General features: G+C 39.7%; 1 pseudogene; it reads right to left on the bottom strand.

Moving 5' to 3' along the window:
- Positions 1–2,487: 2,487 nt before the first annotated feature.
- On the bottom strand, positions 2,488–14,641 carry LOC125112196 (uncharacterized; annotated as a pseudogene).
- Between the last annotated feature and the right edge of the window lie 10,494 nt (positions 14,642–25,135).

The following is a 25,135-nucleotide window of genomic DNA, read 5'->3' as shown; positions in this document are numbered from 1 at the left end:
GGGTCGAATCCGAGCTATAGTCACTAGCCTACGCCAGAGCAGCGCGGAATCTGAGTTGCGTCTGCAACCTACCCCACAGCTCACAGCAACGCTGGATCCTTAACCCACTGAGCAAGGTCAGGGATCGAACCCACAACCCTCATGGTTCCTAGTCGGTTTCGTCAACCACTGCACCATGACGAGAACGCCCCTATTTTTTTCTTTCTTCTTCCATTCTCATGTACTTCCCTTCTCTTTCAAACCTCTTGTTTTTATTTTTTATTTTTTTGGATACTGGTAATTACAGCTACCTACCACATGCAATCCAAGTTTTTAAGAGGCAGGACCAGGTAATAAAAATGATACAAAAATATTTATCTACAAAACAGAAACAGACTGACAGCTTTCAAAATAAAACTTATGGTTACCAAAGGGGAATCATAGGAGCGGAAGGGATAAATGAGGAGTTGGGAATTAACATATATACACTACTATATCTAAAATAGGTAACTAACAATGACCTTCTGTATAGCATAAGGAAATCACTCAATATTCTGTAGAAACCTATATGGGAAAAGAATCTGAAAAATAATGGATATTTGTATATGTATAACTGATTCACTTTGCTGTGCACCTGAAACAAAGACAATATTAACTATACTCCAATAAAATTTTAAAAGAAAAAAAAAAAGAAATCTAGGGCCTTCTGACTCCCAAATTCCACATTATGTTGCCTCCTTATTGAAATCCAAAGAAAGAAATGAATTGTTTTTTCTTGTTAAAAATAAAGTGCAATTGCAAAAATGTTTGTGATGTTTCCATGCCATTTTGATTTGCATTCAAACCAAAGAAAACTAAACCCAAACTGGTCATATCTTCCAGTTTTTCCAGTATCAAATGGCATTGCAATATGTGAAACAAGGATTCAGAAGTCATCTCCACAGTCAGAATACAAAAATAGGCTAGAGAAGCCAAATGCATAAACTGCTGAAACAAAGGACCGGCCGTAAGCCACAGAACATTTACATTCATGTTTCTAAACAGCTCTCAATTATTATACACTTGATATAATTCTCGTCCTCAGCTGAATTTAAAGTAGGAGAAATTTCCTACTTGTTAGGGTAGCAGTGCTGAATCAAAAAGCAATTCATATTTGGTTAAAAGATAAAAGCTTCAAGGCTTCCTGTACAAATGTGGCAGAGAGTCAGCATCAACAAATCCTCCCTATTCTCTTAACAATGTTTGTTTCTTCAGTAAACTGCAAACAAATTAGCAATTTTGCTTGTTATGTTAATATTTTGGCAATGATGACTGTCATTCACTATGGAGCTAACATTTTGAAAGTCTTTCCATCAAAATTTCTGGAGAAAATAAATTGTATTTGTTAAGATAAAGCCTGATTAAAGCTCAATTAAGTGGCAATTCATATCTAAAGCTTGATTGCATACAGCATCCACTGTTTTTGTCTAGTAAGAGATTTTTGAAAAATAACTTAGGAACTTGAATTCACATAAACATATAAAGAACCATTTTAAAGTGAACAATTCAGCGGCACGTAACACTCTCACAATGTTGTCAAACCACCACCTTTATCTAGTTCCAAAACATTTCCATCACTCTAAAGTAAAAGCCCTGTCCGTTAAGCAGTTTCTTCCCATTCCTTCCTCTTCCCAACCCCTGGCAACAATCATTCTGTGTTCCGCCTCTAGATTTCTCTCTTCTGGATATTTCATATAAATGGAACCATGAAATATGTAATCCTTTGTGTCTGGCTTCTTTCACTTAGTATAATGTATTTGAGGTTCATCCACATTGTAGCATGTATCAGTATTTCATTCCGTTTTGTTTTCAGTTTTACGGAAGTGTAACTGACAGACAAAATTATAATATTTTAAAGGGTTACAGTGTGATGGATGATTTCATACATGCATCCATCATGAAAGGTTTCCCACGACTGAGTTAAAACATCCATCCCCTCCATCACATTATATATTTATCTTTTTTGGGTGTGCACACAAGAACACAAGATCTACTCCCTCAGCAAACTTCAAGGCTACAGTACAGGTTAATCAACTATAGTCACTGTGATACAAGAATCCCGCAGAACTTATTCCCTCTAAGTTTGTATTCTTTCCCAATCTCTTCTCATTTCCCTCACCCCCAACCCTTGGCAATCACCCTTTTACGCCGTTTCTGTGAGTTTTATTAATTTATTTATTTTGGAATAAAAATGCTTTTCTTGGCCAAATCCCACACAGGTCCCAGCCAGGCCCTGGCTCTGAGCCTGTTCTGTGGTCCCCACCCTGGCCTGAAGTGCCAGGTATTCCTGTGAGGTGTGCAGGTGTCCAGGAGCATGCTATGTGTGGGGTGGGTCTCTCTGGCCTGTAGGCGCTCAGGCGCTGTGGTAGTCCCAGCCCTCCCTGTAGCCCCCGCTGTAGCTGCTCAGGCACTGTGACAGCCCCAACCTAAAGACAGCTGGGGTGGAGAGAAGTCCTTAGCTGCCCAGGCTCAGGGACCACATGAATCCACACAGTCCTTTCTATGGTGGAACATGGGTAGATATTGGTGGAAGGAAACGTAGCAACAGCGCCAAGAAGGGGCCTACCTGGAATGTCTCCCCAGCAATGCCAGCAGTCCCCTCCCTCAATGCAGCTGGGATCTGGCAGCTGCTTTAAGGTATGAGAACATGCCCAGACACAGAACCCACAAAGCCACTACGAAGACTACCCCTGCAGAGGTGCCCACGAGGAGCAGGTAAGGGCTCAGGATTGTCACGCCATCAGGTAGGCCCCCAAAATCACGCCCAGCAGAGAGAGACCATCCAGCCCTGCCAGGGACCTGCAGAGAACACCCCAGGACCAGGAATCAGGTGAGGGGTTGGCAGCCCTGCCCAGCACCACGGCCAAGTGATAGGCCAAGTGCCCACTGGGTAATAGCTCTGCACGGCAGGCACCATGCCCTTGGTCAGGCATTGGTGATGGCCAGCAGGCCTAGCAGGCAGGCACCACAGGTAGAGGGCAGCCCATAGGCACAGGGTCTGGGCTGGGGGTGGTGCCTGCAGCCTGGCTGGTGGCCCCTACAGCAGGGAGGCCTCTTCCTTTTCCCCTACTCCTGGGGCTCCCACCCGCAGACCAGGCACTGGGCCCCCTCTGGGTACAGATGGTGGTGACAGACAATAACAGGAGGAGACCCTGGAAGGTGGCAGTTGAATGGGGGCTTGCTCACCCTTGCCGGTGGCCAGCTGCCTCCACAGGGTCCCACCCACAGACCCAGGTGCCCCAGCACCACAAGCACGGAGAGGCAGGAGGGGCGACGCCAACTCTTGGGAAGGTCTTTTACCCTCACACGCAACGCCATCCAGATCCCGCTGACGGCGGCCAGTGAGCCGTGCCAAAGGGCGCTCCCAGCTGATCGGTCAGCACCTTTGGCTCAGCGCAGGTGCTGCCATTCAACCCAGGGCTGCAGCCTCCAGGACAGGGCAAAGGTCTCAGCCCGTTCTTCTTCCCACTTAGGGCCAAAGAAGATGCTCTGTCTCTCCGAGGACCCGAAGACCCCTTCAAGGAGCACAGGCAGCCTGTGCCGGGATCACCACACAGCAAGGCGGGCAGACAGAGAAGTGGGAAGGCGCCACAGCCCCAGGGGAATATGATGAAAGCGGAAGACAGTCTTCAGGTCTGACTTGCCGAGACGCCCACCACACTCACCCTCATGGACACACGACGGGGACTCCATGACAGGGCCACGTCTCAGGCGGCGGGCACACCTCTGCAGCTTCTGCGAGACTCACCACAGCCCCTCTCGTGGAGTCTGGGGGTGTGGCCACGGCAGGCACCGCCCCTCGTGCGTCAGGGGGCGGAGCGGAGCTGCAGGTGCGCAGGGGGCTTGGCCTCGGGTACTGCAGGGTCGGCTTGGTGGCAAGGCCTCTGGCTGTTCCCCTCCGTTTTGAGGGCGCACCTCCCGCCCAGGGCAGCCGACCAGAAAACACAGCCGAGCAGAAGCGAGGACTCCAACTCACGGCCTGGACTGGGGAAGCCTCTGGCTGGTGCTCCCACTGGCGTGGCCCATTGCTCCTGTGAGTTTGGTGGTTTTTGTTTTTAAGGATTCCACTTATAAGTGACACCCGGCCTTGTCAAAAGTTAATTGACTATATATCTATGGGTATATTTCTGGCCTCTCTAGTCTATTTCGTCAATCTATGCATCTGCTTTTATTCCAGTCCCATACTACTTTGCTTACGATAGCTTTGTATCATAGTTTGAAATCTGGACGTGTGATGCCTCCAGCATTGTTTTTCTTTTTTCAAAATATTCTGCCCATTGGCATCTTTTGTGGCTCCATATGAGTTTTAGGATTGTTTGGTCCGTTTCTGTGAAAAATGCTTCTGGAATTTTGGTAAGGTTTAAATCAAATCTGCAGATCCTTTTGAGTAGTATGGACATTTTAACAGCATCAATTCTAATTTCTTCAATTTCTTTCATCAGTGTTTTTATTGTTTTCAGTGTACAGATCTTTCACTTCCTTGATTAAATTTATTCCCCCAAATTTTATTTATTTGTTTATTTTGATGATATTGTAAATGAAAATGTTTTCTTGATTTCTTTCCCATCGTTTGTTGTTAACAGAAAAATGAGACTTTTTGTATATTGATTTTCTGTTCTATAACTTCACTAAATTTTTTTTTTTTAAACCAAAACACCCTGGGCTTTATTATTTGAGACCTAAGTTGTAAGGGCTGAAACTATTTTTTTTTATTTATTATTATTTTTTTCCCACTGTACAGCAAGGGGGTCAGGTTATCCTTACATGTATACATTACAATTACATTTTTCCCCCAGCCTTTCTTCTGTTGCAACATGAGTATCCAGACAAAGTTCTCAATGCTATTCAGCAGGATCTCCTTGTAAATCTATTCTAAGTTGTGTCTGATAAGCCCAAGCTCCTGATCCCTCTCACTCCCTCCCCCTCCCATCAGGCAGCCACAAGTCTCTTCTCCAAGTCCATGATTTTCTTTTCTGAGGAGATGTTCACTTGTGCTGGATATTAGATTCCAGTTATAAGTGATATCATATGGTATTTGTCTTTGTCTTTCTGGCTCATTTCACTCAGGATGAGGTTCTCTAGTTCCATCCATGTTGCTGCAAATGGCATTATGTCATTCTTTTTTATGGCTGAGTAGTATTCCATTGTGTATATATACCACCTCTTCCGAATCCAATCCTCTGTCGATGGACATTTGGGTTGTTTCCATGTCCTGGCTATTGTGAGTAGTGCTGCAATGGACATGCGGGTACACGTGTCTCTTTTAAGTAGAGTTTTGTCCGGATAGATGCCCAAGAGTGGGATTGCGGGGTCATGTGGAAGTTCTATGTATAGATTTCTAAGGTATCTCCAAACTGTTCTCCATAGTGGCTGTACCGGTTTCCGTTCCCACCAACAGTGCAGGAGGGTTCCCTTTTCTCCACAGCCCCTCCAGCACTTGTTATTTGTGGATTTATTAATGATGGCCATTCTGACTGGTGTGAGGTGGTATCTCATGGTAGTTTTGATTTGCATTTCTCTTTATAAGAAGTATTTTTAAACATTGCTTTTTATCAAACCTGTGTGGACACGTGGTTTTGACGGTCAATTAGTTCCATAAGACCTCTATGAGAAATAGCAGTTTCCTGAAGAAGCCTCCCACCACTTTGCTGCTGAGTTTTTTTGCTCCTTAAAAGTTGGCCGGAATAGTAACTCTTCACAGCCCTGCGTGATCTTTGGAAATTGTTCTACTCCTTTCTGCCATGTGTCAACCAGTCCTGGCCTTTCACACATGTGTCAGCCAGTCCTCTGCCTGCAGGGCTCCAGGGCTCAGATGCTCTCTCCATGTGGTGCCTCCTCTCCTGTTCTTGGCCCTGCAGATTCTTACTATCTATGCCTTCCCCAACTCAGTCTCCGTCTCCTCAACTTTGGGCTCTGTTGTTTTTTTTTTTTTTTTTCAGGGCTGCACTCTTGGCATATGGAAGTTCCTCGGCTAGAGGTCCAATCACAGCTGTAGCTGCCAGCCTACACTACAGCCACAGCAACACCAGATCCGAGCCTCATCTTTGACCTACACCACAGCTCACAGCAATGCCAGATCCTTAACCCACTGAGCAAGGCCAGGGATGGAACCTGAGTCCTCATGGATACTAGTCAGATTTGGTTCCTCTAAGCCACAATGGGAACTCCAACTTTGGGCACTTTTTAGCCTCCCTCCCTCTTCTTTGCAGCCTGGAGATTGCCTGAATTGGGTCCCTCTGTACAGCTTGTCTTGTTTCCCTTCTCTCCATCACCGCAGTCCTGCACTGCCTCTTGTCCACTGCCTGAAAACCATTTTTTCATATCTGATTTTCTATGCATTTAATGGAAAAGTATAAATAAATCCAGCTGTGTGTGTGTGTGAGAGGGGAACACAATTCAGTCCATGGCAATGATCAACTCGATTTCTTGTTTAGAATGTGTGGGGACACAATTCAGTCTATGGAAATGATCAACTCTTTTTCTTGTCTAGGGTTTAAGCTCCTTTGAAGAAAAGAATCATGTGTTTTTTTTTTCTTTATTGCATTTTTTTCTCTCCATCAACACCTTTTCTGCTGCCCACCCTCTGCTCATGTCCTGAGCATCATCTAATCCATAGTTAGGTGTTATGACCAGGTAAATTCCAGGTGTAGCTTCAGTAGTTCATGATGACAGTATAAAATCCTCCAGATTGGGAGTTCCCATCGTGGTGCAGTGGTTAAGGAATCCGACTAGGAACCATGAGGTTGCGGGTTCGGTCCCTGCCCTTGCTCAGTGGGTTAACGATCCGGCATTGCCGTGAGCTGTGGTGTAGGTTGCAGACACGGCTCAGATCCTGCGTTGCTGTGGCTCTGGAGTAGGCTGGTGGCTACAGCTCCGATTCAACCCCTAGCCTGGGAACCTCCATATGCCGTGGGAGCGGCCCAAGAAATAGCAACAACAACAACAACAACAACAAAAAGACAAAAAAAAAAAAAATCCTCCAGATTGTACTGTTTGCAGTGGCCTGAAGGCACTGAAGGACCTACTGAATCATTACTAGATACCGTGGAAAGTGAAGGTAAACGGTCGTATATATCAAAACCTTTCTGTATTTCCTGACAAGTCAAATTATCATCTGGGCATAAAGTGTAGAATTTATGTCCTCCTAAGAATATATTAAATGTCAGTCTTAAATGGAAGAATTTTAAGGAAGCAACTGTTAGAATTATAAAACCTTTTTAAAAAATCATCTTACCCCATACATGTGTATGTGCAAGAATTATCACAAGATAAAATAGAAGGGTATTTCATAAATCATTTTGCAAGACTTGCAACAATAACAATTTAGCCCATACTCTTCCTAATGAAATCTTTTACATTCTAACTATCCACCTATCAAATTAATCCCTTGCTGAGTAACCCTGAGACTATGTTGCTTGAAGGAACATTATGAACTGTTAGGGGGTCACAATCTTGCATATCAATTGGTAGTGACTCAGCTCTTACTGACCTTTGACTAGTTCTGGTCCCTGAATTAAACATAAAGATAAACTTGTGACTCATCTGGATTTTAAATTTTGGATGCTACTAGGAGCAAATTTTAAAATAAACATTGCATTTTAACATGCTTATTTTTCTGAAGCGGGTGAATTGAACATTTCAAGTTTTAGAACCCATAATTCATTTTTCTGTGTTTTTCAAACAGACAATAAGCAGCGGAAAAAGCCCATCTTTATTATTTTAGCTCTGTACTCTCTGACATTATGTTCAGTGAGATCATTATAAAAAGGTTACGTGACTTGGAAATCTACAAGTTTCCTGTTGTTTTCAGTTCTTCTCCCAGGAGAAATTGGCCACAAGTCTTTCTGACCTTTGAAACCATTTGAGTAAAGCTGTAGTAAAGAAAAGGGCAAAGAGTGAGGAAGGTAAATAATACGTATCTAGAGCTAGGGAAGACACAGAAAAAATAGGGTGTGATTCTTATACAAATGGCATTTTTAGTAAGATTCTAGAAATCAGAGTGATAGCAACATTAAGAACGTTCAAGTAGGTCTGTAACTGAGAGCTCTGTCTCGTGGTGAAAATTGCACACACTAGAAAGCATCAGAGAAAGGAGGCATTCGTATGGGTTTAGAGGAACTGAGAGACAGTAGCATGTTCTGGGAGTCTATAATGGAAGGGAAGTGAGAATTTGTTCAGAAGCCAGGAGAAAGGAGGGCATGCTCTCTAGGTGGAGCAGCCCCCAGCAAAGATGAGAAGGTAACAAAGGAGTGTTTTTGCCCATTGGGAGCCTGCCAGATGAAGGGGTGACGGGGGAACATCTCTAGTATGGGAAGAAGGTTGAAGAAGATGCTTTCACGATGATAGAACCATTAACCCACCACAATAGCTGTTCATTCTGAAAACAGTTTTTTACTAACTGCAAATTTTGGAAAATATATCTGAGGTGGGAAGTGAGAGAAAAATCTGTGAGGGTTCTGCTGGGCCACGTTCTGGCACAGGCCTTCACTGGCTGTGTGATCTTGGGAAATTTCCTTAATTTGTTCAGCTTCTGAAGTTCCCGTAGTCCTGTCTTCTCTCAACTTGTCTTGCTTTACTTCCTCCTATTTTCCACATATCAAGTTCATTTCTGCCTTGGCCCATAAACTCCTTTTGGAGTTTTTTTTAGGTTAAACTTTTTAATTAAACAAACAAAAAAAGCTCCCTGTTTATAATGTCCTGATGAAGCCTGGGGGCCTTTGCAGGTTATATGGTCCTCTTTGAGCTCCCTCTTCTCTGGACTCTTATTTTGAATCTATAGCACACCTCATTCAGTCCTCACTCATAAACTTTCTCACATTTTGTGCATTTTTTGGTGTGTGGTTGTGTGTCTCACACTTGGTCACACTTTTTTTTTTAATAGCCGTGACCTTGATATAATATTGAACCCATGGGTGATGCTCATTGTGCATGTGTCAGTTAACTTAGCAGGGTGATAGTTCTGAATTTTTGATTACTTACTTTGACATCCTTTTTCTTTTATTATTATTATTATTTTTTGTCTTTTGTCTTTTTTGTTGTTGTTGTTGTTGTTGCTATTTCTTGGGCCGCTCTTGCGGCATATGGAGGTTCCCAGGCTAGGGGTCCAATCGGAGCTATAGCCGCGGGCCTACGCCAGAGCCACAGCAACGCGGGATCCGAGCCGCGTCTGCAACCTACACCACAGCTCACGGCAACCCCGGATCGTTAACCCACTGAGCAAGGGCAGGGACCGAACCCGCAACCTCATGGTTCCTAGTCGGATTCGTTAACCACTGCGCCACGACGGGAACTCCCTTTTTATTATTTTTTTAATGGTTTGTATTTTTTTTCCATTATGGATGGTTTACAGTGTTCTGTCAATTTTCTACCGTACAGCAAGATGACCCATTCACACATACATATATACATTCTTTTTTTTTCCCATTATCATGCTCCGTCATAAGTGACTAGAGATAGTTGCCAGTGCTGTGCAGCAGGATCTCATTGCTTATTACTTTGACATTCTTAAGGATTGTTTATCAAAGTATGCTCTTCAGTTAGCAGGAAAAAAGTTGTCATGTTCGCCAGAGTTCTTATTTCCATATTTTTGAGATCTTTCATAGCAAATACTGAAGTAGGAAATAAGAGAATGAAATCTTGGGACTAAGCCTAGTGAAATGTATAATAATAAAGTCTATTCATAGAGGGTTTTGTGTAAAGTTTTACCATGTGATAGTTCCATGATTTTGGGTAAATAGTCACACAGCTGTGTTTTTCTCCCTAAAATTTTTTCTACTTTCTTTAGTAGATGCCTGGAACATTAGCATACAGATTTTATTATATTTTAATGTTTATTCTTTACATAGTGAGCTTTGAGAATTATCACATATTAAAGAAATAGCCATCACATTTCCTAAAACATTATCCCTGTATTAAAAACATCAAACTTTTGCTGCTAAAATTAAACTTATCGTCATTATGTAGATGGTTATGATCAACTTAGAATTAAGATATGAAACATCTTAATGGGAAGTTGAGTGGAATAATGCACATCTCTTTTTTAATGTATCTTTTCTAAAGACCTATAATTTTTTTTTTAGTAAAAGCAGCTACAAATTTAAAATAATTTCCTAAATAATGACTTGCATAAGTTTATTAGAACAAATGTTGCAAATTTATGCTCAAATTACTCATGTGTTTTAAACCACAGAGCAAATGGATATGTTTTCCTTCAGGTAGCATTTTACTCTTCAAATTATATTTATATTGGTATGTTATTTCTAACAAACTCCAGCTTTTCTAACAGACTCCAGCAAAGATAACCCTCTTCTTTCATTCAGAAAGGGTGTAATGCTTGTGTTTTGGGGAAAAAAACCCCAACCCTTTCACATGGTTAGTCAAACTGTAAGTTACCAGGCTGAGATGGCACAGCATATCAGTTATTTATTTATTTATTTATTTATTTATTTATTTGAGACAGTGACCACTATGTATTACTTAAAATTTTAAAGTTTTGAATAATTAATACATAGACTTGGTACATAATTTAAATGGTTCCAAAAAGGATACAAGATAAAACACATTTTGTACTTATTCTTGACCAACCACCCACTTTTCTGCTTGAGTCAACTGCAGCCAGTTGACTGGTTTTATTCTACGTCCTTCTAGAGAGAGTCTGTGTTTACAGATATATAAATATCTGTGTATATTCTGTTTTCACACAAATCACGGACAGCACAGTTTTCCGTCTTCTTCCACCCAGCAGCCTGCATTGGGGATTGTTCAGTTTCGGAACCTAGTTATACTTTTCAGTGGCTCTTTTAAAAATCTATTTTATATCTATATACCAGGATGTATTTCCCCAGTCCCCATCAATGGGTTGTCTCTGATCTTTTTTTTTTTTTGTCTTTTTGCTATTTCTTGGTCCACTCTCGCGGCATATGGAGGTTCCCAGGCTAGGGGTCGAATCGGAGCCGTAGCTGCCAGCCTACACCAGAGCCACAGCAACGCAGGATCCGAGCCGCGTCTGCGACCCACACCACAGCTCACAGCAACGCCGGATCGTTAACCCAACGCCGGATCGTTAACCCATGAGGTTGCGGGTTCGGTCCCTGCAAGGGCAGGGACCGAACCCGCAACCTCATGGTTCCTAGTCGGATTCGTTAACCACTGCGCCACGACGGGAACTCCTAGAATTTCTTTTACTATGAGTGAAATTCTATATCATTTATTTATTTTTTAAAATGATTTTCATTTTTTCCCATTACAGCTGGTTTATAGTGTTCTGTCAGTTTTCTACTGTACACCTAGGTGACCCAGTCACACATACATATATACATTCTTTTTTCTCGCATTATCATGTTCCATCATAAGTGACTAGTTATAGTTCCCAGTGCTACACAGCAGGATTTCATTGTTTATTGATTCCAAAGGCAATAGTTTGCATCTATTAACCCCCAATTCCCAGTCCATCCCACTCCCTCCCCCTCAGCAACCACAAGTCTGTTCTCCATGTCCATGATTTTCTTTTCTGTGGAAAGGTTCATTTGTGCCGTATATTAGGTTCCAGATATAAGTGATATCATGTGGTATTTGTCTTTCTCTTTCTGACTTACCTCACTGAGTTTGTAGTTCCATCCATGTTGCTGCAAATGGCCTTATTTTGTTTTTTTTTTTTTATGGCTAAGTAGTATTCCATTATGCAATATCTTTCAAAATGTTTAGGAGCCATTTCTATTATACTCTGAATCATCTGTTGATATCTTCTGATCTTTTTTTAATTGGTCTGTTGGCCTTATTAGTAAGTCATTGTGTATTAATGACTAATTACATATTTTTGCAAATATTTACTCCTCCTTTTTTTTTGCCATGAAGAAATTTATCTTCTTTTCATGTTTAAATGTTAGTCTTTTCTCTTTGTTTTCTGGATTTTGTGTCATACTTATAAAAGCCTTTTATACCCTAAGATTAAAGAAAAAAAATCTTTCCTTTGGTATTTGTTAATGGTTTATGGTTTCTTTTTCTTTTCTATGTCTTTGAAAAATGTTTTAAATTCTTTCTCCATCTGATATTTACTCAAAAGTAAAGAATAAGATAGGAATGAAACAATTTTTCATCATACAGCTACTCTGTTAATACAGGATTATTTATTGAATAATAGATTTATCCAGTAACCCATCTTTATCTTCAGATATTCATCATAGTCTAAAGAACTCAATGTATTTTTTCCTATTTCTAGATTCTTTCTTCTGATCCATTGATTAGTGTGTTTTAACTATGTTAGTATCATCATACTCTTTTAATTATTGTAACCTTAAAATAGTTTTCAATATCTAATGAGTCTAGCCATCATTTCTCTTTAATTTTTTCAGGATTTTCCTTGGGTTTCTTTTTTCACGGGAAATTTAGAATCTGCTTGCCTATTTAAAAAGAAACTCCAATTTTATTTTAATTGAAATGGTAATAAACATTTGTATAGGGAGAATTGGCATCTTTGTACAATGAATTTTCCTATCCAGTAATAGTAGGTGTTTTTCCACTTATTAAGGTCTAATGTTGTATCTCTCAGCAGTGTTTAAAATATTTCTGCATATAAATTTTTTTATATTTGGACTAAGTTTATTTCTAGATATTTTATCTTTTTGATACTATTTTCCTTAGAGTGTGTCTGGTGATTATGGCTATTTTTTGAACTAATTTTGAACTCAGACATCTTTCTGAATTTTCATATTTTTGCAGTATAGGAGTTTTTTCATGAATTCTCTTGGATTTTTCAGGTATACACGCATCTAATCTTCAAATAATGTAAATGTTACCTAATTTCTGCTGTTTACACCTTTTATTTCTTTCTTTTGTTTAATCGCCTTAGTTAATAAGTTAAGAACCCTGCTAAATAGATAAGTTAACTGCCTAGTTATCCTCGACTTAATGAAAACTATCTTTTTGCTTTTCACTCTTCTAGAAAGCAATTCATTTCACCTGTGTTTTCATATTTATTTGCACATAACTGAGAAGTCTGTTTGGATTTGTCCTTTTAGTCCTACATTTGTGATTTCTTTCTCTTATCCTTTATTAATTTACTATTTATATGCAAAGAGCCACCTACTAAAACTGAAAGTTCAAGGGTACAGGAGATAGGCAGCTGCTGGGTTGGCTTTTATAGTCATGATTTTACTTTATTTTTGGCATCTGGAGATTTTGTTACTTTCTTACAAGCTCAGCAATGCATTTAAAAGTGTTTAAACTCTCTTATCTAGCATTTCCAGGTGTTTTATGTCCAGTGGCTTTCAGTCTTCTATATGCTGTTAATGGAAATCCTATGTCTTTTTAAAAGTTACCAATACTTGTTTTTTAGGAAGTGCTTTTCTTTAGCTACTCTCACCCTTTTCTCTTTTACTATATTTCTCTCTTTCACTTCTCTTCCTCTTTGTTCTTATTTACATTTTTGTAAATATTGGCTTTAGTTTTGCAAATACAATTTATTTGCTGAATTTACTGGAATTGAAACATAATTAGAGCAGCACAGAAAGTACAATGCTTCATTGGTTGCATATTGTGAATGAATTGAAGTTGTCTTTTGAGAGAATTCAGAAGAAATTGCTAGTGACAACACTAGGTTCTAAGATGCCCTCTGCCAAGAGTGCGGATGTAGAATTTCAGCTCATTGAAGGAAAACTCTTACAACAGAACTTTCACAAACTCTAAAAAAAATGTCTGTGGTCTCCCCCACTGGAATTTTTTTTTTCTTCTATTTTCTAGGGCCCCACCTGCGGCATGTGGAGGTTCCCAGGCTAGGGGTCGAATCGGAGCCATTGCCACCATCCTTCTCCAGAGCCACAGCAGCACGGGACCCAAGCCGCGTCTGCAAGCAACACCACAGCTCACGGCAATGCCGGATCCTTAACCCACTGATCGAGGCCAGGGATCGAACGCACAACTTCATGGTTGCTAGTTGGATTCGTTAACCACTGAGCCACGACGGGAACTCCTTCACTGGAATTTTTATAGCAAGATTGCATCCTTGGATATGTTGTAGGGGACAGGACATCAGGTGGGAAATTGCAATGGATAATCTTCCTAGTTCCTCTTGGTTCTGCAGCACACTACCCCTCAGTCTGGCTGTTGTTCTAAATGGTCCTTGGAGAGCGTTGCAATAAACAGCTCGTCTTGGTCTGCCTGCATTACGTTGGTTCTGAATATAACTGTTGCAGGAAGGGGGACCCCTTCCACGGCCCAAGCATGGGTTCTTGTCTAACACTTGGAAATGAATTGTCTGAGGAGATACACATGCTGAGAGAGAAAAATACTTTATTGGGACAGAGAACAGCAGGATAAGGGAACCCAGGAGAAATGCTTTGCCATGTGGCTCGGACTCTGTTTTTTTTTTTTTTTTTTTTTTTTTAATGGGAATTGGGCTAGTTACTGGGTTGTCTCTGGCCAGTCATCTTGCTCAGCCAATACCTGGTCTGGCCCAGAGTCCTTCTTGGTGGCACGTGCCACTCTCAGCGAAGATGAATTCCAGTGCCAAGGACCCTGGGAGGTTGGTGGTCTCCTCCCTCCAAATGGCCCCTTCCAAATCCTCCTGGTTAGTCTTCAGGGCAACACTCTGTTCCTTATCCAGGCCTCCTGCTGCGAGACAACTCATGCAGGCAGCTATTGTTGTGCTTGGCCAAGGTGGGCAGTTTCGGTCCATGGCCCCCTAGTATAACAGGGACTCATTATTCATAAACCTGGCCTGCATGCTCTCTTGCTCATCTTGTGGGGCTCCTGGGAAACATTTCTGGAATTAAGTGTGAATGCAGAGTAAAGCTAAAGCATATCTTTTGTAGGACTTCAAATGCTGAGATGAGTTTTTATTTCCTCTGCTGTCTTATTTATTAAATAGGAAAGTACACACAAAAAAGCTGGTATACGATCGTGTCTGTATGATTTCAAAAGGACTGCCTCTCATTTTTTCATAGGTCACAGTTGAAGCTTGGGTCATTTTAAGCCAGACAGTGGGTAGGGGCAGTGTTACGGGAGGGGCAGGGCATGCTGAGAAATCACTGCGTGTAGCAGCATTGATGAGAACTTGTGGCCAACGTGAATGACATGGAAGAGGAAAGAGACTTAGAATCTTCACTGAAGACTGTCCATGGCATATTGCCTGGCATAATGTGGTAGAAAGGCACTATGATGTCTGTAGATGAATTCTTATAGAATATGGATTTTTTAAATATACTAATAGTCATTTATTGTATGCCTACACTATGCAGGGCATTCTATATACATTAGTTTTTAGCCACATAATAGCTTCCAGAGTAGGGAAAATTTGACCACTTTCTTTCCTGCTGTTTTAGGTAAGAAACATGAGATTTAGTGGGCTTAATATTTCCTCACCTTGCTACTTTTAGAGGTGATGTTCAACCTATTTAACAAGTTGACAGTCAATCAAAATTGGTATGTGACCAATCAGTTTATATAGCGTCCCATCCACTGGTTGAGGTACAGTAATGTCAGCAGGCTCTGTTGATCTTAATTTTCCCTTAATACATTTCTAACCTCTAGTTTTAAAGTTCGTGACCCCTGCCCTCACTCTCTTCCTTTTTGTCTAATGCCCAGCCTGCCCTTCTGTCTGGTAGGGTAGAGAACATGGCTCCATCTTTCTCTGTTCCAACAATTCTAACTTCACTGCTGATTAATCTTCTCCAGTCATTCATTGGCCATGTTCTGTGTATCGTCAAAAAGTCCCACCGTTTTTCATTTTTTCAAGACTGCTGATTCTTGCTTTTTTTTTTTTTTTTGGTAATTTTTATTTTTTTCCATTATAGCTGGTTTACAGTGTTCTGTCAGTTTTCTCCTGTACAACAAGGTGACCCAGTCACACATACATGTATATATTATTTTTTCTCACATTATCATACTCCATCATAAGTGACCAGACATAGTTCCCAGTGCTACATAGCAGGATCTCATTGCTTATCCATTCCACAGGCAATAGTCTGCATCTATTAACTCCAAGTTCCCCATCCATCCCACTCCTTCCCCCTCCCCCTTGGCAACCACAAGGCTGTTCTACTTTCTCCCATTCTGTAAGTTTTCTTTTTCTTTTTTTTTTTATGATTTCCTTTGCTGTGCAAAAGCTTGTCAGTTTGATTAGGTCCCATTGGTTTATTTTTGCTTTTATTTCTGTTGCTTTGGGAGACTGACCTGAGAAAACATTTGTAAGGTCGATGTCAGAGAATGTTTTGCCTATGTTCTCTTCCAGGAGTTTGATGGTATCTTGTCTTACATTTAAGTCTTTAAAGCATTTTGAGTTTATTTTTGTGCATGGTATGAGGGTACTTTTTGGTTTGTCTATTCCACAGATGATGAAAATGAAGCTTGGAGTTGTTTGCCCACCCTCCTGTAACTTCCATACAGTGAAGGTAGGAATGAGAATTTGCCTCACTGTCTAAACATTTTGTCTTGGTTTAAAAAAGTCCTTTGCAGTCTGTTCCAAATGGAACATGGTACCTGACATGTAATAGTTACTCAGTAGACATTGTTGATACCTCTCTACCCTAGCAACAACGATCGGTTCATTGTTCTCCAGATGTCTATCGTGTTCTCAGCTGAGTCACCTTGTCTTTGAGGTTTAGCTAAGTACCTCGTAGCCCCATATCTCATTTTCTTTGGAAAGTCCAGTGTTCTCCCCAAAGTTTTTATAACTGTCTGGAGGTTCTTTTCTATATAGTTAATTTGGATTCTGCCAGTCATGTATCTCTTCTTGATTCTACTTGTATTTTAATTTATATTAATATTCATGACTAGGTTCTATTATTCAATTTCTCATTTTTTAAAAATCACTCCACTAGATGTAAAATTTTTGAGGGAATGCATAGTCTCTATAACTTCTTAAATCACTCGCACAGTGCCTTGCTCATATTCATGACTATTTGACTAATGTCTCTCTCACCCTTTGGCCTCCATGCTCCATGATGGCAAGAAAATTGTCCATTTTTGCTTTATAGTGAATCCCTAGGGCTGAACGTAGGAATTCTCCAAAACAAGTTCTCAAAATATTAATATTCATCTTCATTTTGCATTCTAAGGTGCTAGAAAATGCACTGGCTTTTGAACAGATGGACTTTGATTCTGTCCTTTACTAGCAACGTGATCTTTAATGAATCTCTCTGACTTCAGTTCCTCATTTGTAAAATGAAATAGTAATAGCTACCCACCATGGGGTTGTTGTAAATACTTGGCATTTAGGTTGAGCATAATAAATGGTTTGATTGGAATAGGAGTGGAATACAAATTAACTGTTACTGAGATTTATGTCATGATCCAGAAAGTTCATTACAGAATAACATAAAAGTGCATTGCTTCTGGAGAGTCCTAGGACCCCGTAAATGAAAGGATTGTGGGGTACACCCTAGGGGGTCTCTGAAATATCCTCCATATAGCTTTCTGCCTTACTGCTCCGTAATTCAGCATTTTCCAATGGGTTGACCAAAAAGGATCAATGTTTAGGATGTTTATAGATGTGCTGTGCAAAAAAGTTTTGTAGTAAAGACAAAATTTATAGGAACTAGAATAAAAACAGTTAAATGTTCTCTCTGCAGTATTTCTCATACCTTATGATATGCCTTGAATATGGTGTAACTTGTAGCATTTTCCACTCTTATTTGACTACCAAATCCATTTTTTTTTTAATTGTTTTGCTTGCATCCTCTAGGACTGATTAGTGAGTGTTTCTTAGACTATCCTTGAGAAAATTTAGGATGGTTAGTATTTGGTCTTGTGCCATAGTGCTATAAAATTAACCTATTCCAATGAACAAAACGTTCTTCTTTAGAATATGAAGAAAGGTGAGAATACATTTATGAATAAGTGTGATAGATATTCCTAAAATCTGTGTTTTGTGAAAATGGTAGTTACTAAAATAATGAGCGACTAACCAAGATGATGCTTAGATAATAAGGCAAATAAAACCAGGTGTTAAAATTTGCCAAATTGCTGCAAGCCTCAGGGCTCAAACTACCATCTCCCACTAAGTGTGGAAGTTTTAACTGGTATGCTGGAGAGAAACCGAAAGCTTGTTTTCATTCTAAATGCATACCTTTTAGAAGAGAAATTTAAGTATAACAGGAGTAGAATCTTCAGGTGGAACCAGATATAAATAAATCGGAATATATCATCCTTCATTGCATAGCTGAGAGATTTTATTTCTTACTTTTTATAAGGGTCAGAAAATGACAAAACTCCTATTCATTAGAGCTCATATGTTGCAAGTTGAGGGCTGGTTGCCATTTTCAGAGTTTTGAGATTCTTTTCTGAATCCGAGAAATTGCTTCTATTTTTACATTGTGTTGTGGCTGTGAATATCTATTGCAAACATTGAATAATGCTTTGTAGTTATTGTCTTAAATAAACACTCTTTATTATTGTAGTTTACTTTTTTAATGATTTCCAAGAGCTGGTGAAAAGCTGAACTATCTACAAAATGTTTTGCTTGGAATCTTCATATGATAATCTGAGATAATGGGAACAGTATTCCAATAATAATATCCTTTTTTTCCTTCATATTTTTTTCTTAAGCAAACATTTCTCGACTTTGCAATGGACTTTTCCCTGCTTAGGCAGAAATGATTAAGTTTTCTCTTTTTATGAAACAGGCCTTGGGAGGCAAGAGTTGAGGATTTTTGATGACACTGTCTACACACACTTTTCAATTATGTATGTACTTTAGAAAGGCATTATTCTGTGTCATAGGAAGATCCACAAGATATTTTTCCAATTTTCATATTTACTTATAAAGTAGGCAATTCAAAGAAAAAATTTTTTTCTCAAGACCTATTTTTTTTCCATCCATCAAGGGCTTACTGTATGTCAGACTGTGAAGTAATAGTCTAACCATCACAGCAATTTTACAGATGAAAAAACACAAGAGCCAGCATGTCACCAGACAGCAGCTCTCACAGCCTGGATCCTGTTTGCCTCCTTCTGATGACTGTGCCAGGTGCTCTAACAGAGTCTAAGGAGAATTGTTGGGGAATAGAAACTATTGCCCTTTCTGTCGTCCCACCTGTTTTCTCCTTGATTCTTCCCTTGATCCTCAACCCCTGCCTGTAAAATGAAAGTGTACCTCTGTTAGTACTGCAAACAAATACCCGAGTAGGGGTCAAGTGTGGAATTGAGGGTGGGGCGTGGAGGGATGCCTCTCCATATTCCTTTTGTGTGACCCCAGCTCAACCAGGCATAAATACTGGTGTAAACCAGATGAGCATCTGGCCCTGTCTCCCAGGGGAACTTTGCTAATGACCTAGAAAGAGAGGCTGAATAAGAAGTTAAAGGTAAATAAGATAAAAATAAAGTAAAATATGTGCCATTAGGCATTTCTTTGAGAAACTGAGAGCATATGTGGAGTTGGTAATAGGATGCAACACAAACACATTTCCTCCAGTTTAGCCTAGTAATGGTAAAAGTGGGAGTGTTATGGCTGAGGCCTTTATTTTGGCATCCTGGGAACCACTGAGAATGGGAGTAGCAAGGGAGAGATGTGTATCAGTCATGCCACTTGGGTGCCTGTGGGAGATGCCCCAAAAGGCCCTTGACCTAGGAGCTAAGTCTGCTGTTGGCTATCAGTGAACCTGGAAGTGAGTCTTGTTAACTGTAATTATGACCTTTTGGTACCTTCTGATCCGTCTCTTTGGGGAGATTTGGACCCCAGGAGCTGATGTTCACAAAGCTGTTTGTGAGAAATTTAAGATAAGAGCTTCTAGGAGTTCCCACTGTGGCGCGACGGGGTCCACATCATCTTGGGAGTGCTGGGGCGCAGGTTCAGTCCCTGGCCTGGCACAGTGGGTTAAGGATCCAGTGTTGCTGCAGCTGCGGCTTAGGTTGCAATTACAGCTCAGATCTGATCCCTGACAGGGGAACTCCATATGCTGCAGGGGGGCCAAAAAAGGGAAAAAAAAAAAGGGTAAGAGGTTCTATATGCTCCATATGCCAATGTTACACTTATGGGCTGTTTGTGCTAATAAGGAGTCTTTATTTAGAAATGAGAGAATCTAACAGGATTCTGTTGTTCATTTTCATATTCTTATTTCTATTTCAACATATATTTTCTTATGTTTCATATTCCATTTTAGTGGGTTTTAACAGTTACAGTATTTGATATGAACAACTACTTAAGTGGGTCAAAGTCTGCATCTCTCTATATAAACCAGAATTAGAGCTCAAAGTATTAAAAAAAATTCTACTTTCTGAACCAGAAATTCCTTTTTTTTTGCTGAACTTCTCTAATATTATCATATTATCTCCCGAAACCCTCAACCAAGAGAGAAAATGTTCTCTCTACCAGGAAATGAATTAACTGTCATAATTCTTTGAAACAGAGTTAATAGAGTACCTGTTGGACATGTGAAAAATAATTCCTTTTCGCTTATTGAGGGAAATTATGCCTGACTAGAGTACATCAGGTGACCATTAAATGGACTGTTATAAACTTGATTTCTTAATCTATCCATACCTACACAAAGACACATTATTCTGGTTCAATATGACATTTGCTAATATATAAAGAAAAAATATATTTACACATATGTCCATGTTTTAAGGTTTGAATAAGAGAGAGAGTTATGCAAATAAATCTTGGTTAACTAAACTGGACTTAGGTGAATAAATATGAATAATTTGCATTTTTGTTTTTATAATCAAGAGTATCTTCCCAATTAAAATGTGTTTATGTCACTTACTTTCTCAGTTTGATATTTCATGGCAGAGATGAGATTTTTTTCAAACATCACTAATGTAGTCATCTTTAAAAAAGTCCATATGAGGAGTTCTTCTTGTGGCTCAGGGGATTAAGAATCTGACTAGTATCCATGAGGATGCAGGTTTGATCTCTGGCCTCGCTCAGTGGGTTAAGGATCTGGCATTGCCATGAGCTGCAGTGTAGGTTGCAGATGTGGCTTGATTTGGTGTTGCTGTGGTGGTGGCGTAGGCCAGCAGCTGTAGCTCTGATTCAGTCCCTAGCCTGCGAACTTCCTCATGCTGCAGGTATGACCCTAAAAAGAAAAAAAAAGTCCATATGAATATTCACTCCTCAGCAAATACTGTTTGCTTCCACCAGGTTGGTCTCTTTACTGTTTCCTAGCCTTGCTATGCCCAGCTTACCTAGAATTTTAAAAACATATATTTAGGAGTTCCCCTTTTTGCTCAGTGGATTAAGAACCCAACATAGTGTCTGTGAAGATGTGGGTTTGATCCATGGTCTTGCTCTCTGGGCCAAGGATCTGGTGTTGCTGTGGCAACAGCATAGGCTGGTAGCTTTGGGAACGTCCATGTGCCACAGGTGCAGCTGCAAAAAGAAAATAAATAAACAAATAAAATTAAAAGATATGTTTGTATACTCTAGGAGGCCTTACCCTGTCCTGTTTTACTCATGGCCTGTGAGGCCTCATTCAGGATGTCAACACACATTGATAATTTCCTTCTTCAGATCCTCCCAAGTTCATCAGTACTACCCAACCAGAATTTTTTTTTTTTTTTTTTGCTTTTTAGGGCTGCACCCTCAGCATATAGAGGTTCCCAGGCTAGGGGTCGAATTGGAACTCAGCTGCTGGCCTACACCACAGCCACAGAAGTGCCAGATCCAACCCACGTCTGCCACCTACCACCATAGCTCATGGCAATGCCGGATCCTTAACCCAGTGAGCAAGGCCAGCGATCAAACCTGCATCCTCAACGATGCTAGTGGAATTTGTTTCTGCTGCACCACAGCGGGAACTCCCCCAAATCAGAATCTTAATATATACTGCTTTGTTCTCTAAATGTCTCTGTCATGTACTTTTACACAAGTGGTAATGGATATTAATTTTGTTGATGACTTATTTCTTTGTGTATCCTTATTTCTTCACTTATAAGCCTCTGGATAGCAGGTTCTATCTCTCAGTTTAATTATTTTGTGTTCCTTCATGCCTTAGAGGAGGGCTTGTATCTATGAGAAGTAGTTAATAATTTCTTAGGCACTGGTTGCAATTTTATATTTTCTCAGAATTGCTATTAATTAATCTATGGGCAGGTTAATTCATAGGCTAATTTAGGTAATTTAATAAGCTTACAAAGTTGAAAATATCATTAGCAAGACATTTCTCTCAAATATAAAAGACTATAATTTTTAAGAGTTTTATTTCCAATATTGTATACTCAGTCACTGAGTGCTAATTATATGTAAGGGTTTTTTCTTATGTGTCCAGGCTAAGAGAGTGTAGTGGTGATTATTTTTAAATCATATTTTAAATTCAGCCTAAGGGGTTGGTTAATAAGATATAGGATATATAATTGTTAGCCTATTAAAGAACATTTCAATTCTCAAAACATTTTTTATTATAGGTTAAAAAATATAAAATAATACATAGTGTAGGAAACATGGAAAATCAGAGAAAAATAAGAATCCCTCTAATGTAACTGGTTTCGTCATCACTAATACCATGTTGTATTCTGGTCTTTTAGGTACTTTTTTTACATCATGAATGAATTTAGAACCTTTGTGAGAACCAAACTTTTACACTTTGGAGGACCTTCTTTAAGAAAAGGAATACAGGAGTTCCCTGGTGGCCTAGTAGTTAAGGATCTGATGATGTCACTGCTGTGGCTGGGGTACCGTCCCTGGTCCAGAAGCTTCTGGATACTGTGGGCATGGCCAAAAAAAAAAAAAAAAAAAAAAGAAAAGAAAAAAGATAAAGAAAGAAAGAAAAAAAGAATGTTAAAAGAAAAAAGGAAAGAAAAGGAATACAAAAGTATAAATACAAAATTGAGTTCAAAAGTTAACATTTATATAGAAAGGTAAAGGACATCACAAATTTTATAAAGTTTAAAACTACCACAAATATCACACAATCCATAAAAATAACAAATTATCATTGAATATCTTACTGTTTGACATTCCTCCCCCCACATTTTTGGGTCAAATACTCATTGATTGCTTCTTCGTAAGATAACAATTTTATACTAACATTTTCTGTAGAACATCTAGAAAGATAATTTCGTCTTCTTTCTCACATAGTTGATAAAAATTTATTTGTTGTTACTGATCATTTAAAAGAGTCTTTTAACAAATCTTTATGCTCCTTATTGGTAACTTCTGTGTAACAGAGGGAGGGGAGGCATGAGCATCTGTGGCCAGGGGGCAAGCCCTTTTTGGAAGGGATGGAGGTGTCCATGAGACCAGGGTTAGAGTGGTCCTCTGAGCCAGGAACTAGGCAGTGACCCACTCACATCTTTCTTTTTGGGGACAAGAATAGCATCTAAATGCTGTAGAAGATTCTCCAAGGTGTGTTCTTGTTGGACCTGGGGGAATGTGGAGGTAGGTCTGATAGCCCGCAGGCTCAGCAACCCCCAGATGACCCCTGGGATTTAGAAGATGACCTCCAATCTCGAGCAGTGGCTGAAGCTGCCCCTTTCTTCTTGAAAGAGGACACGCCAGACCTTGGAAGGGTGATGCAATGTGTGTGGGGGATTGCAAGCTTAAGTGTGGTGGCGTTGGAATCAGTCCACTCCGCTTCTTGTTACGTATTTAAACAAAATAGTATTTGAGTGATGTTTTTTTTTTTTTTTAATTTGGCAATACATTGTGACTTTTTTCCACGTTAACAAATATTTTTCTAGAACATGGCATTTAACAGATGCTTGGTAACCACTATATAACAAAATGTACCATAGCTTTCTTATCCAGTCTTTTATTTCTAGACATTTAGGTTCTTTCTAATTTTTAGTATTGTAAACAATATTGCATCTAACATTATTATGTACATATATGATGCCATCTTTCAGGGTAACTTTTTCTTAGAATAAATTTCTAGAAGTATTTTGGGGTAAAATGGGGAGAGGGAGGGAGTGGGATGGACTGGGAGTTTGGGGTTGGTAGATGCACATTATTACATTTAGAATGGATAAGCAATGAGGTTCTGCTGTATAGCACAAGGAACTACATCCAATTACCTATGATAGAACGTGATAGAAGATAATATGAGAAAAAGAATGTATATATATGTATAACTGGGTCACTCTGCTGTATGACAAATTGACAGAACATTGTAAATCAACTATAATAAAAAATTTTTAAAAATGGTCTGCAGTTTTTTTTAAGGCTTTCAAATGTACTTCAAGGCTTGATACATTGTCAAGATAGTCTATGGAAATATTGCAAGAATGTATCCTCCCAAAAATAATTTATGAGAGGAAAAGACTTTGCCATTTCTTGAATGGAACGTACTATAAATTAAGACTATTAATTAACGAATGCTCCAGAGCCATTAAGGAACTACAGACTGTTTTGAGAGAGAAGAACACGAGACATGTCTGTCTGACATGTTTGTCAGAATAAGGCCACAGACCAGCCGCCTGCACGAGCAACTTTCCAAAAGCTTTTTACTAACATCAAAGCCTGTGCTCTGTCATTGAATTTTATTACTTAGGGAGTAGTATGATATATGATCTGATACTGACAGAAATTTAAGACAGAATCTTGAAGGTTTGGGTGCCTTTTGGGAAGCTGAGAGAATTTGGTGCAAAATGAATTTAGCTTTCCTTCATTTTCAGTGTCTGCAATGTGGTATTTATTAATTTCTTCTGGCTTTGAAGGGTGGTAACAACCAGTATTTTCTAGTCAGGCATGAATGCATTACGGTAGTTTAATGTCGGTGGATTTGAGGGTGTGATTTTTTTCTATCTTATTGTATTTACTATGAAATATGAAGAGGCGAGGGCGTATAGCATAATAAAAACTGTAGGATACTATTATTATTATTCCAGTATTATTAATGAAAGCCAGGAAGAGTAAAGAACAAAAGTGCTTTAACATATTACTGACAAATAGAATAATTAGTTTTTAATAATGACTAGAATGTCTACACATTACACAGAAAGGATTTAATTTATTAAATTTTTTTTTGTCCTTTTGCCATTTCTTGGGCCACTCCCAGGGCATATGGAGGTTCCCAGGCTAGGGGTCCAATCGGAGCTGTAGGCGCCGGCCTGTGCCAGAGCCACAGCAACGTGGGATCAAGCCGCGTCTGTAACCTACACCACAGCTCATGGCAACGCTGGATCCTTAACCCACTGAGCAAGGTCAGGGATTGAACCCACAGCCTCATGGTTCCTAGTCAGATTC

Source organism: Phacochoerus africanus, chromosome 11 (assembly GCF_016906955.1).
Source record: "Phacochoerus africanus isolate WHEZ1 chromosome 11, ROS_Pafr_v1, whole genome shotgun sequence".
NCBI classification, from domain to species: domain Eukaryota; kingdom Metazoa; phylum Chordata; class Mammalia; order Artiodactyla; family Suidae; genus Phacochoerus; species Phacochoerus africanus.
The sequence above is the reverse complement of the archived record's forward strand: the minus strand, read 5'-3'. Positions and strand labels throughout refer to the sequence as shown.